We start from the raw sequence: 12,380 nt of genomic DNA, 5'->3' as shown, positions 1-12,380 counted from the left end.
AGAATAGAAAATGTGGCCCAGAAATAAAGAAGAGCCCTCGGTCTCACAGAAAATGGAACAATGGCCCAGCTCCTACCCCCCTAACCTCTAAGGGAGCCACAGCCCCCAGCTCTGACCTGACGTACACACATGCATGCATGTGGTGGGAAGCTATAGTGAACGTGGGGAAGGGTGGGTTTTTATATTCCAAATGATTTTTTTTCTTTTGAATGTAGACATCTGGTGTCCTATAAATAAAATTGGAAATGTAAATATTGTAAAACCCATTAGAGAGTGGTTTTAGGTTTGGTGAGAGCACGGGTCAGCTGCTACCTCGCTGCAGCATGGTGGGAAAACATCACCCCACACGCGGGTGTTCCCGGCTCATAGCACATCACCCATGTCACCACGGTGGCCAGGCTGCACTTTGTCTGATTGAATAAACATTAAAACATGGGTCAGTTGTCTCATATTTGTTATATGGCATTAACAGTTTTCAATAGCTACCTACAGGCCTTTCTGCTTTCATTTCATACATGAAAAAAAATAATTTATGAAGGGAGAGTATCATACTTTTTGTCATAAGAACACAAATTCCCGTGTTCGACGATTCAGCCCCAAGACATGCAGCCCACCAGATTTCTAATGCCAGGTCTAAAATGCTCTTCAAAAGACATTTTTTTGTTCGAGACACATTAAATAAGCTTTATTTAATAATGCTCAATTTGACTTATCCAATTTAAATATTTGCTCTGATCAGCAACCATTTGATCCTGGCTTCATTCTGGATGGCAGAATCATTTCTCTGGGTTATTTTTCTTTGGTGCAAAGGTTGATCCTGGAGGCAGAGTGACTGCTCTCGAGTTCTCTGCGTTGCACGAAGCCGCGCTGTGGGTGGAAAGGAATAGAGCCATAAAAAGCTGTACTGCAGGCTGCTTTTATAATGTTTACATTGCGTGTCCTCACGTCTGTCTGGCTGAAGACAGAAGATATCATTTAAAAGACTCCTCCTAGCCAGATAATTATAAAGAGAGTTTTGGGTTTTGTTTTGTTTTTTATTTTGTTGTTGTTAATTTTTTTTTTTTTAAAGTGGGACATCAGAGGGTAAAGAAATCCCCATGGAGGCGATCTTTTTGAGATGTATTCTGCCATTTGCTTTCCCGCGTTCAGGGATTTTTATACACTGAACGGGTGGTCATTCATTAGGAGTCAGGGCTGTAAGACAGCGGGAGAGGACTTGTTTCAATATTTTAATCCAATATGTGTGAAGGGGGAATGCTGCTTTGATTTCTACTGACTCTGGAGATATTTCACATAGATCTTTTGGTTATCATTATTGCTATTGTTATGATTTTTACTAGCATGATATTAAAAAAACAAACCTCTCTATTAGGTTTTATTTGTGCATGCTGCTTTCAAAAATAGCCACCTTGAAGCCCGTAACCGCGGTCCCCCTCTCTAGGTATCATAAAGCCATTCATAATGACATAAACCTCTGTCAACTTCAATCCCTGATTCCAGCCCAGGGCCCGTCAACCTGAGGCATGGGTGAGGGTACCTCTGTCCATTATCTGGGCGGCCTCTATAAAGGGACTCGGCTCCCAGACTGGAAGGGGGTCTTTCCCAGTGAAAGGAGCACTTGTGAGTGCAGGCCAGCCCGGGTTTATGGACGGGGCTGGGGGAGGAAGCCACCCTGACCCGCCTGCAGCCTTCAGTCAGCCTGAAGTGTTTACCGCTGGGGTGATTTACATCGTCCAGGTGTGCATTTGGGAAACATCTCAGCTCTGAGCTGACACGGTGATAGCCCTGGATTTGCAGACTTAGTCATCTTTTTTGTTGTTGTTCAAAGAGACAGTAGGGGGAAAAAAAAAAGTATTGGCCCAAAGTGGTTCATCTCCTGTGATTTTCACATAGAAGGCCCGAGGAATCTCTTCTCCCAGTGCTCTGAGTCCTGCCCAGACGGAGGTACTTCACCATCACTGAAACTGTGGCTGTCCTCCGACCTTTCTCTCATCAACTAATTTCTTCTGCCAGTTTGTTCTCCGGCCTTTTGGGGGCTGCGGAGATGCTCGGCCAGCTTCCCTGCTGCTGTTTCAGCACCCTGTTGCTTTCCAAAGGGTCCTGCCAAGCAGATTCTTTTCTTATTCAGGGTTTTCTGGGGTATCCCAGGCACAGTTTTGAGAGGGAACGTGGGACTGATGTGTTTGTGCCACGCGGGTCAGTTCCTGCTGGGCGTTCACCGTTTAAGGAAACTGCTTTGCAGGGGCAGCTCCTTTCGCAATAGACGCACATTCTGTTATTTCTGCTCACATGTCAATGCATGTGGTATTGTCACTGCTTTGTCACTGGGTTTGCACTGGAGGTTTCTAACGCCTATGCTGGAGTAGCCTTGTGTAGTCTGAACGCCGAGATAAAACATGCTTCAAGGCATAGAAGTGGGGTTTTTGTTTGTCAAAAACATGTTTTAAATTTTGTTTTATCTTACCCATCCCACCCTATGTAAGGGAGTTTGGACATTTATTACATATCCATTTTTTTACACTTACACAAGTCTTTTCTCCAACCATTGCTGCTAACTCTGATGAAAAAGAAAACAAATGCATTTTTGCCTCATAGGAATACGCGCACACACACACACGCATACATTGGGGGTGGGAGGTGGGCGAGGATGCTGGGAGAGAAATTGAGAATGATTCTTTGTTTATGTTTTCATTTTTACAAATACCTTTTTTACGGAGCCAGAGCATACTGGGCTGATTTGGAGAACTCATTTCAATTTAGCTGTTCTCTCTCCTTGACGACATGTCTCCAAAACCCATCATTTTGGCTCCTTACAGGACCTGCAGACAGAAAGCATTTGGTCAAACACAGGAGGGTAAACAGTAGGGACCACCAGATCCAGGTATAGCAAATAACAGAATTCCTTCTGCTGGGACTTTGACGGTCAAAACAGTCTTTCAGCCAGCGCTTGAATGGTAACAAGTTTACTTAGAAAGCATTTAACTCCTGTTTGTGCTCCTTTCTCCCGGATTATGAATACATAAGCCTTCCCAACATAGAAAAATATAGCACTAAACAGGGAGAGCGTTTAAAATTACCAGCCCTGGGGCGAGGAAAAGAATTCCAGAAATAAAACCAAAACCTTTATTCCCAAACATCAGGTGGTGGTGGGCTCCTTGGGAAAATGAGTGTTCCCGTTACTGCTCACAGCCTCATATCAAGAATAACCATGGAAAATACCACACTGATCAAAAGAAAAAAAATAGCCAATATTTAAAAGAAATCTATTTTTTGCCTTTGTTATAGACGTCTTCCCTGTGTGCCTTGGTGTATCTCTGTTATAAATCTAAATAAGATGCATGAACAGATGCCTGTTTCGTGGATCAGACATGTGAAAATACTTGGGAACCTGGTCTATTTTAAAGAACCGCCTGCGAGTGTTGAATTCTCAAACACACGGCACAGCACCAGGGCCGTTAGAACTCAGTCCCACTCAGCTGCCGAATTCATTTATTTTAACCTCTGCTGGAACAGCCCCCCAAAGCAGGTGACTATGGAAAGATTTTTTTTTTTAATTCTAAATCACAAGCGAAATAAAAATGAATGTCATGCTATGAGGTCTGAACATTAAAATGTAAGAGAGAGTTAGCCAGGATCTGGTAAATGGCTAAGCAGATTAGTAGCCCTACTTTTTAACATATAAACATCTGAAACCCGTTTCCTGTTTAAGAAGGAAAAAAAAAAAAAGGTCTAGGTGGATGACCTCGGGCACTTTTTTTTGATTAACAAATGTGAATTGTACATCATGGTGGGAAAAAAAAATGGCCCACACTTGGTGGTCTTTCTACAGTCTGTATATGGGAGAGAGAGAAAAAAATACAAAAATAAACGTTACCTTCTCACTTTCAGGGTGGGCAATGCCATTTCTACAGCGGCGTCCAGAGCTCTGGCAAATGTTAGGGCTGTCACCACGGACAGAATCCCCATGGTCTGTGTGCCTCCACAGAGTCCGGAGGAAGGAAAACATTCCGGGCATTCCTGCTGGCTGCTCCTATCTCCAGGCCTCAGGCTCGGCCCCGCAGACCCCTGTCACCCTGGCGAGTGGCACAGGACAGGGCCATTCTGAATGCACGCCTTCCCCAGCCAGCCCCGCAGCAGGGTGGAAACCGGGACCACGTTGCTGCTTCACCCCGGAGAGCACACAGAGTTGACTCTCAACCTTCCGAATGAAGCACCAGCTGCGATGTGTTCAGCTGAAAAGAGCTTAGCGGTTCTGACACATTCTGACAAGATACATTTTATAGGGTTTGTGCTAAAATTTGATATTGGAAGTTGGGATTCCAATTTTATGTCTCGAATGATAACAATAGCAGCTGGGACCTTTAAGAAATGTGTGTATTCCTTCTATTTAATAGTTACATAATAAAAGCTATTTATGTCAGACACCTTATAAGGGCAAGATTTAGCCTGAATGTCAATATAACATATAATACTTTTTTATATTCAGAAAGGAGAAAACATCCATTATCAGGGCTACATATTACTTTGCGTTTAGACTGTTAGTTCTATGGGAGCTTTAAATTTTTAAGTCAGCATCTCTTAGCTTTAATTTACAAATTCATTGAGCTGCTTTTAAAAAACAATTTTCTGTGTTAAAAAAAAAACCCAAATGCTGGTGCGTCATCATTTGTTTTTTTCCAGTCTCTCTGATGAAACGGCAGAAAGAGGGGCACAGTTTTATGTTGCTTGATTTGATTTTTATAATTTCCAATCATGCGATAAAAGTACTCACTGGCCTTTATAAATGGATACTGCTTTTGTTTTCTGAAAGCAATTGTGGTTTTGGAGAGTAACTGGCTGGCCAGAACTTTCACAATTCTGCTGAACGAACGGGTCAGCAGCTCAGAAGGAAATGTATTCCCAGTGAGGGAACAGTGAGGGAACAGTGACATCCCTGCTCCTTGTCCACGGCTAGGTTTCTGAGGGGCTTAGAATTGCCTCCAGCTCTCCTAGCGACATCACACTGATGTTTTCTGAGGAGACTGTCTACTGCCAAGCAGAGAGAGATTCTTGCTAATGCGGACACTTGGAAATGACCACGCAGCCCTGCCAGGCGGGCTTGTTATAAAACTCCAGCTTCCTTCTTATCTTGTCTGCTCAGACAAAGAGCAGAACCTAACCGAGATCAGACGAGAACCCCAATTAGCAAAGCCAAGAGATTTCCATCCTTCCCACACCCGCATGTGCGGGTTCAGTTCCCCTCTTCACTTTTCTTTGGCTTATCAGACGGGTGTGACCGCGGGTTAATGAGAAAAGCCCAGATGGATGGTGGCAGAAATGGTTATCCTGGCTCTCCATGCTCCCACCCTGCCCCCTGCCCCCAACCCCTCCCCCCCCAACACACACACACAGTGGGACGGGACACAGAGGACAAGGGGACAGTCACAACAGTCACTGCCCCTCAGGCGCTATTGGAACCGGCTGACACTAACTTAAACTCAGCTAAATGCAAGTTTAATTTCCTTTGTTCTAAGTCACAAATCAAATGTAACAGCTCCTAAGCAAATATGATCTTAAAAAATAATTTATTAAGCCTCTCCCTTCTCTTCTTTGTCAGAAAGCTGCTTCAGCCTAAATGGAAGGCAATTTCCTTTTCTTTTATAACAAGTGAGCCCCCAAGCTTCACTTTTTTCCCCCCTGAGTTTTACCAGCAAACACCAGTCCTCATAAAGGCGATCCCTCCCCTGCTTGATTACCACTATCGTATGTTTAATTTTATGTTGGTTACACAATTATTGTCAGAAAGAATCACGCTTCAGGCAAGGACTGGGAAGTGCATCTGAAGACAGAGTGAATATTTGAAATAAAAATGTGGTGGTCCATTGGTTTCTGCAGATGCTTGACATTTGAAACAGCAGCTTTATGTACATCATCTCTTATCTTCTCAATGACCTTGACATCGATTGTCATTGTCCACATTTAACACCAGGAAATGGAGGGAAAGGAAAATCAGTTCAATTTCACAGAGAGAAGATGACAGATGAGGCTTGGCTATACCTAATAATAATAGGATTAATAACAGGTAGCTTTCGCGGAGGCATTGCCAGGTGCCAGGAGCTTTGCGCTATTGCATCGGCTTACAGGGAAAGCCAATCTGATGGCCACATCAACCCCCTGAGGCAGGCAGTCTTATTGCAGTCATTTTACAGATGAAGAAACTGAGGCAAAGAGAGGTCAATCAGTCACTAAAGACCAGATTGCTAAAAAGTGACAAAGTAACAGTGTCAGGGGCCAAAGGCAGGCCATCCTCTGGCAGAGCCCAAATTGTAGCCTCTGTGCTGTGAGAGCAGGGGTTTGATGTCAGTGGTTACAGCCCAAGTCACACTGTCCAGGACTAAACCCGAGCCTGTCCCCTGAACAAGGTACTGCACTTCACCATCCTGAGCCTCAGTCTGCTCACCTGTGAAGTGGGGATAGTAATGCTCCCCACCTCATGGAGTTGTTTCAGGATTGCATAAGACAGAGCATGAAAACTGTTTGTCACAGAAAGCATGAGGTCTAGGACCTCAGTCCACAATTTTCAAAGCCCCTCCTTCTCTGACTTGAGCAAGTCACAGACTACAAGTCTTGCTCCAGGAAACTCTCTGAGAACTTTGGCTACATTCTCAAACACCAGGATCCTAAAGTTGTTGGGTGCATACAGTGTGGTCCTGCAGCAGCAAGGTCTCAGCCAGTGTGAGCAGTGTCTGTCCCAGGGAAGCCTGGGCTGGCAGCAGATAGCTGGGATGCCCCCCCCCAGGAGGGTGGGCACAGCACCCTGTGCCCTAGCTCTCTTAGAGAGGGAAAGTTTGGAGGCCCCGGCGGGCCATGGGAGTGACATCATTTGTCATCGCATGCCGGCACAGGAGACCCCGCAGGCTTTCGGCCACCCTGGCTGTCCCCTGGTTTCTGTTGCATTTGTTTGGACAGGAATCCCCTCAGGGAGCCCTCCTTCTCCACTCTCTTCAAAGTCCATGGCGCTTGCCCTTCAAATACGTGTTTACGGTGCCACAAAGAGCCCCAGGAACAATAAACAGCCCAGCATCCTGAAGCTGGCTCTGCTCGGGGCCTCGAGTAGGGGGGCCCTTTCTGGCCACCACCACCTGCCCTGCCACAGAGGCCAGGGAACGAGGCTGCTGGGGGCTTGGGTGTCCCACAGACCCAGTTCCAATACTGTTTCTGCCTCCTAGAAGCTGTGTTTGCTCAGGCAAGTAGCTTGCCTTCTCTGGGTCCCACCCTGTCCATAAAGGGGCAGCCAAGATACACAATGTGCTGGTTTGCAATAAATATCAATTCTTATACTGCTATTAAACTCAGACTATAAAATGAAAGTACCTGAATGTGTTGAGAGCAATAACTCACTTCAAAAAATGGGATGCAGCCATATCACCAGAAATGCTAGGAAAAAAGGGAAGCCCAGGCACAGTGATGTGGCGTGGAAGCATATATGTGGGGAAACTGTCGTGAGGAAAGGGGTTTGCTTTGTGGCCACATCTGTGCTGTGTGACCCCGAGCGTATTGCTCAGCATTTCTGGATCCCTTTCCCCATCTGTTGATAACGATCTGTAAGTTTTCTTCCTTCCTTTGTCCTTTAATTACCAAATTAAATCTTCCACCACTGAAAAAAGCACCTCAACATAAACATGCTGTTCTCAGCAGCGCTGGGATATTCTGAAAGTGCCCTGCCCCCACGCACTATTAAAATGATGTCATTTGTGCAAATACAAAATCCTTGAAGAATAGAGTGGTGGGGTTGGGGTGATTTTTTTTCTTTCCTTTTATTTTTTGTCTTATATCTTTTCTTCCTGACTTCTTCTATGAGTTCCTTGTTATATAAACATAGTTGCAATCATAGATGTGGCTGTATGCTCCACACAGTTTCACGCCTTCCTGCGTGGACCCTAGCGTGTGTGGGTGATACCCTAACAGGAGCCACATTCTTCCTGACTGCTGCCCATTTCTATTATTTCACGTGTATATTGTGTGTTTATTTCTGCAACTGGAACATTTTACGCATAAAGCTTTTTACTATATTTTGGTTTATTTCTTTGGGTTAGAGTCACAGTAATAATAAAACAGAGCAAAGGCTGTAAGATGACCCTTGATACATGTGAATGACACTGAAGGGGCCCCTTCAAGGGGACATGAAGCATCTACACCTCAGCTGCCCTCCTCATCGGTTCAAGTGCAGTGGAAATGGCCCCAGATCTTTGCCTCTGAATTGCAAGAACCTGCATGAACTCAGGATTTACCAGGAAATAGATTTTGTGGGGAAGACATTTTTTTTAATAGTCATGAGTTCTTTGGAGGAGAATAGTTTTATAAATGAGATCAGTATTAAGGGAATTATTTACAGAGACTATGGAAAAAACATTTCTGCTAATTAAGGACGTATCTATAGAAATAGAGTAAAAGACAAAATCGTCGTCGTCGTCGGCAGCCGTCCGTCTCGAGAGATGATGGTGTAGCTTCTTCAGAGTCTATCTGCACCGCCAAGAATGGCTGTGCAGTCCGACTCGGGAGTGACATGGTATCTGTCTCCTCCCGTGTTGAATCGACATCTTGCGATGACGCTGAAGCTACAGAGCCTGGGCAGGGTAATATGGAGGGTCTGCTGTTGCCCATGCAGCAGACCCCCCCTCTCTTCGCAGCTGAAGGGTCCAAGGGAAAGACGGAGTCAATACAGCTTGGGTTCAGGTGCGCCGCAGGAGTTGCCGGTGTTGACTACAACGTCAAACCGCCTTAGGGACTCCGGCTCCGGATTTTCTGTCGGGGTTTACTCCCTTAGCCTTTCCCCTGAAGAGGTATGCCGCAAGGCAGCGGAGGTTTTTTGGAGTCAGAGTTTTCCTTCTCTGATGTACCCTGACTGGAAGATCGAACCAGCGACACTTAGCTCGCAGGCCGACGCTCAATCCACTGAGCTAAACCAGCCGGGGCAAAAAGACAAAATAGAAATTGCCATATTGATATAAGAACAGACACTCCCTGACAACAGCAACTCTTAAAACCCACTCCCATGAGCAGTGGGTGGGGCCAGGCCACAGACTGCCAGGGCAGCAAGGCACCTCGGAATTAGCTGGTCCAGGGCTTTTCTGTGCAGCATGCAACGAAATCCTGGGGTCTGGCTAAAGTGCAGGTTTTTGTTGGGCGGGTCTAGGTGGGGCTGAGATTGTCCATCATTAACCAGCCCAGTGGGATGCCTGAAGTCTCTGGTCCATGAACCACTCAGAGTGGCCGAGGCTCAGAGCAGAAGCACCACTGATATCACCAGCTTGGTGGGCGTGGCTTCCCAAGTTCCTTGATTTGAAACAAGCATTCTCTACTTGGACTACACTTTGGAATCACCAGGGGGGATTTTTAAAACCCCCGTGCCTAGGTTGCCCCCCAGACTAATTAAATCATAACTGTTGGGGGTGGGGCTCAAGCATCAGAATATTTTCAAAGCTGCCAGGTCCTTCTTTGTGCAGCTGGCATGGAGAACAGTGGATTTAGATGCTTCCTTCAACAAGCAGAGAGATCGATTAGTGATGCCTGCCAGGAGAGGGGCTTGGTGGCCAGCATGCCATGAATCTGCCTTCACTGAGCTAATGTTTGCAGAGGGTGAGGGGCTTACCTAAGATGTGCATGGTGAGAAAGTGAGGGTTAAGAACTGGGTCTTCAGACTGTTCATTTCAGACTCCATCTTTTATGCAAAGCTGACACATACAGGTAGAGGTCCCCATCTTAAATACACTTCTCAGTTCAAATTTTCCAAGCTTCCTATTGCACTGCTAAGCCCAGAACATTTGGGCAGGGGCCTGATATTGACCTTCTGGCTCAGTAGTGGTGGTGGCCGAGGCTGGATAAGGAGAAGGCCTTGAAAAATTGAGTGATACTGGGAAACAAGGTGCATTCAGGGGAGCCCCACTCTTTGGGGTCTTTGGAATTTCACAAGGAAGGGGTCAAATCATATGGTGGATTGCCCAAAGGGCAGAGATAACAGCTCCCAGCAAAGCATGGCATTCAAAACAAGAACATGATCAAGAAGTCTGGTATTTTTTCAAATGTATTGAGGGTAGAAGTCAGAATAGAAGCCATGTCTGGGGAGAGTATAGACTGAGATGGGGCAGGGCTAATGGTGTGCTGGGAATAAATACAGTATATCTCTGTCTGGGGTGCAGACATATGTAAGACTCATCAAGTAATACATTTAAGACTTGTGCACTCTGCATACTTCCCTGGATGTGAGTTAAACATCAAGAAAAAATTAAAATACAGAAAGATAAATCTATATAACAAGTAAGATGGCTGCAAAAGCATTAGAAACCCCATAACAGAAAGAACTTACACAGATTAGGAGGAACATGTCAACCAACCCAACAGAGGGGAAAACAGAGAAATAGATGGCAAAAAACATATATGGAAAAAGTGACAGGGCAGTTAGTGGAAGATGAACCAATAAGCAAATCACATTACATATGCTTACTGTAAAATAAAAGCATAATCCTCAGCTCTTTGCTGGATTTCCTTACATTCTTTCATGGTTTAGTGTTGCTTTTATGTTGAATTTTATATACACGTGGGGATGGCACTGTAATCTTTTTAGGGTTTGTCTTAATCTGCTCTGGGCTTCATGCAATATTGAGATTGGTCAGGTGATACTTAAGGACTCAGAGGAAATATTTCTTCTAAGGACATGAGCTTTCAGAGGCTTTAAGCAAGGAGAATGCATGAAGTAGCCAGGGAAAGATTAAGTCCAAGCCCTAAGCAAGGCACACAAAGATGTAACCAAGAAGTAAAATCAATACTAAACTAGGAAGCTGAAATTCCATTGAAGCTCTCTTTTCTTTGATGCATCAAATTCACTTTTTAAATTTAAAAAAGAGAAGACTGTTCATATTTTTGGAGAAGACCCAGGGCCGAGCCTGTTTTCTCCCGGTAAGCTAAGAACAGGCTGCATTGGGAAGTGGAGTGATGATAGAGAGGCATGTGGGGGAAACTGGTTTCAGAGAAGTGGGGGTGGGGGGCTCTGACATGTTTATTTGCACAGGGCCAGACCCTCCAGAGGGCATGTCTGTAATTAGAAAGAGACTTAGGGTAAAAATGAGATGTGGGTTTGTGAAGGTTATGTCTCTAGGAACTGTCCCTGGAAAGCAGGTCCAGTGACAGTGGCCAGGGCAGCCTGGGGAGCAGAGGGGCTGGAACTGGGTGCTCCTTGCAGGAGGACAGCAAGGGTGGCCCATGTGTTATGGTGGGCACCCCTGGAAAACCTCTTCTGACCCTGCCTGCTCTCATGGAAGTGCTTCTCCCAGGGAACACATCTTCTTTTCATTCACAATGAAATGTGATTTATAAAATGTGCCACTGCCCCCTCCCAGAAGGGATGGAAAGACAGGACAGAAATTCATACCAAGGTGTAAAAGACTACCCACAGGCCCCTTCCCAAAGCCAGGGTTGATGAAGAGCTTTGGGAAACTGAAGGAGAAGGGGGTGAGGGGATGAAGGGGGACCCTCCAAAGCAGGAGGAGCGGGCCCAGGCCAAATCATTGGCTACTTTGAAAGGGTAGCCCTTAAAACAAGCAGAAAATATACTATGGGTCAATGTTCCTTCTCTTAATTATCATAGAAGAGGCCAGTGAGTTTATGTATCATTATAATTTCAGAATCCCTTCCAGATGGGTGCTGAAGGAGTGTCAGGAGACTGTGCAAGGCCCTTAAGTTCGTCGCAATCAAAATATAGACACAAACTGTTAACACAGGTCCCCTGAAGTGTTGGACTGTGAGCTCAGACCTGAGGGACAAAGCCTGAACGTGGGAGGCAGCCCCGGCTCCAGACAGTACTTATTCCTGAGTCACCAGATTGACGTCAATGAGCAACATCACAGGAACCAGCTTCTTGCAGAAGTGGTGGGAGCAGCACACTCTTCCCCCGCCCCCCCACAGCCCCTCTCTCATGAGGGGATGCTGGTGACTGCTGAGAATGTCCCTTCCAAGTCTGCACTTGGGAAATAACCGCAGGTCCAGTTTGGGGATGACTGGACGCACTTGGGGACAGACTTGAGCTAAAAGTCCATTGATCCTCTGGCCTCCAAGCCCCTGCTCAGGCTGGTGGACCCCAGTGACATTTTGGGTGTCCTGGAATTAGGGTCAGTTCAGCCAGTGTCCAAGAATTCTCCAGTTCTGATGACTTTCTTTTCCCCAATGCAGTCATCTTGCTCAGCCACCTTCGCCACCTCTGAGTCATTCTCACGCAGCAGCCAGAGTGGTCTTTCACCCCCAAGTGTCAAAATGTCTTCTTGCTTACAATCTTTCACAGAAAGGCCGTATCCTTTATTGCTCAAACCTGGACATTTTGAGAGTAAAGGGGTGTTCATAATTATAGT

At 45.7% G+C, this 12,380-nt stretch overlaps 1 long non-coding RNA gene across 1 annotated transcript; it reads right to left on the bottom strand.

The window, feature by feature from the left end:
• Positions 1-702: 702 nt before the first annotated feature.
• On the bottom strand, positions 703-4,276 carry LOC149994328 (uncharacterized). The gene is made up of 3 exons (XR_016507812.1): positions 3,875-4,276; positions 2,705-2,819; positions 703-867 (listed from the first exon to the last, which is right to left on the bottom strand). It is a non-coding gene; the product is annotated as an uncharacterized LOC149994328 (long non-coding RNA).
• Between the last annotated feature and the right edge of the window lie 8,104 nt (positions 4,277-12,380).

The sequence above is a fragment of the Furipterus horrens genome, unplaced genomic scaffold, assembly GCF_987537825.1.
Source record: "Furipterus horrens unplaced genomic scaffold, mFurHor1.1.pri manual_scaffold_13, whole genome shotgun sequence".
Taxonomy (NCBI): domain Eukaryota; kingdom Metazoa; phylum Chordata; class Mammalia; order Chiroptera; family Furipteridae; genus Furipterus; species Furipterus horrens.
Note: the sequence above shows the minus strand (reverse complement) of the source record. Positions and strands in the feature narration are given on the sequence as shown.